The 2,391-nt window shown below is 31.6% G+C and overlaps 1 protein-coding gene across 1 annotated transcript in view; it reads right to left on the bottom strand.

The window, feature by feature from the left end:
- Positions 1-2,174, bottom strand: part of LOC113235852 (allatostatin) — a 46,469-nt gene extending 44,295 nt beyond the window's left edge. The window contains exon 1 of the mRNA XM_026471775.1: positions 2,066-2,174. The gene's annotated coding sequence lies outside the window, so the exon portion shown is untranslated. The remainder of the gene's footprint in view (positions 1-2,065) is intronic.
- Positions 2,175-2,391: the final 217 nt, after the last annotated feature.

Genomic DNA, 2,391 nt, shown 5'->3' with positions numbered 1-2,391 from the left:
ATATATATATATATATATATATATATTATATGATATATATATATATATATATATATATATATATATATAAAATATAAATATTATATATGATATTTTATATGATGATCTATGTTTTTTACACTCAATTTGACAATCAATAATTTTATAACTAAAATAAAGGTATTATCATGTACCTTTGATCTAGAAATAAGCGCGATATTGCGCTTAAAGAAGAGTAAAAAAGGGATCAGTATCCAAAAACGGTGTAACGACGTTTTCAAATTTTGCCGACATAATGTATCTTTTTACAGGATATTATTTTTTTAGTGTAGTCATTTTTATGGACAACTCACACTCGACCAAATAATTGACTGTATTATATTATATCGAGTTCTTAGGTTTTCGCGATTGTTACACATAGGAAATGAAACTATTTTTCCGGATTTAATTCGCGTATATTTGTTTTTTCAAACAAACCGACGTTTCGGGCCCTTTACAGGTCCCATGGTCACGGTTGACTGACTGACTGACTGAGTTTCATTTCCTATATTATATTAGACAACATGACATACGTTGCTCTGATTCCAAAGTAAGTAGCTAAAGCACTTGTGTTATGGAAATCGGAAACGACGCCGGTATCACAAACACCCAGACCCGAGACAATATAGAAAAATTAGGTTTCACTTCTCATGCTCTTAGGCTGGATACAGCCTACACCCAGCATAAATACGAACTTTAAGAGAGAGAAATAGGATTTTATGCTCTAGTGCATAAAATAAAAAAAACCATCACATTAAATATGTCTAATTGTTGTAATTTTACATTCAATTTTAATTAAATAATCGTTTATTTGTAATATTACTGTTTAATTTCCTCGCAATCGAAGTGATAAGCAGAGTGTATAACTCGTTCATAAGACCCATTTTACCCTCGACTTCAGTATCCACACTCGCCTGCGGCTCGAGTGAAATGATGTGTTTTATGCACTTGTTGTACAATCTACTATTGTACACTGACCCGGCCAAGAAATCGAAACCGGGACCTCAGAGACGGCGACACCACGAAAACCGGTGTGCAAGCCACTCGACCACGAAGGCCGTCATAATTATTCAGTATATTTGTTAATAAAGTAAAAAAAAATGGCATTTGTACAAGAGAAGCTAACAAACACGTACGACCTAGTAATTACGTGAAGCACACGTAAAAGACCTTTTCTTTTTCACCGAGAGAGCTGATAATTCCATTAACCGGTAAAGGCATGTTACATTTGTGAAGATTTTAAGCCTTTTGCTCATTTAGGATTCAAAATACATTACCAATAAGTAATAGAATTACTTCTAATCTTGTATAGATAATTTTTTTAAACCCTACATAAATACGTGAATAAATTAAATGGGTTTTACCATGGTTTTACTCATTAATACAAATAAGCAATTAACTTGAGTTACATAGTCATTTTGCAATGTTGCCTTTAGCTCGACGACTTTTCACAAATAATAAAAAATCCTAATAAATTTGCGTTTGAAAAACTTGCTGTTGGTAGTAAATTTTATTTTACAGCTTTTAGCATCACTCGATATATGATTGAAAACACACTATTCGAATAAAACAAAAGTGCATGGAATTGAAATAAGGAGCTTTTTTCTTATTGAAACTTAATTTTTACACCGCTGGAATAATTAGAAACAATAAATCGATAATAAAAGCGATAATGAACAACGGAATAAATCATTTCTTGAGCCTACCAATTAGAGAGAAGTCAATTTTGAAAAAAAAAACTCTTGTGACAATTTATTAGCGTGATAAGCAATTATTAATGTTTTTCCGGGAAGAGAAATAAATTCAAACACTTTTAATCAGATAGATATAGTCATTTCAAAAATACGCATAATTTTGATCTAATTTTTTTTATCCACAAATGCATTCCAATGTAATTTTTTTTTAATAATTGAATTTTTCATAATTACTCAATCGGACAATTATTTCAAATGTAGAACATTAAAAAAATATATAAATGCAATAAATGATTTACTATTAATTATTTACATAATAAAAAGTAATCGTATATTAATAATCAGAAACTTACCGTAGTAGACTGATCAGCAAATACAAACTATTAAATCGTATAGGAGTTCGTAATAGAACGGGAAGTCGAGTAACACTGGAATGTGCTGTTCGCGGTGGTTCACCGATGGTTCTTGAAGGCAAATGAGCGGGGCTGTGGAGCCGCCACCGTTTTATACCACTTGAGTCACGACCGCGTAGGTGAGACATTCGCTGTTCTAGCTACGCAAGTTACGTGACGCTTCTTCGTCCGATACTGGACTGAACTTATATTTACATACATGCACTTAGGAAAATAATCCTAAGGTACTATTTGGATAAAACTTACAATTGTAAATTAATAATAAT

This window comes from Hyposmocoma kahamanoa, unplaced genomic scaffold, assembly GCF_003589595.1.
Source record: "Hyposmocoma kahamanoa isolate Upper Pololo Valley unplaced genomic scaffold, ASM358959v1 88, whole genome shotgun sequence".
NCBI classification, from domain to species: Eukaryota; Metazoa; Arthropoda; class Insecta; order Lepidoptera; family Cosmopterigidae; genus Hyposmocoma; species Hyposmocoma kahamanoa.
Note: the sequence above shows the minus strand (reverse complement) of the source record. Positions and strands in the feature narration are given on the sequence as shown.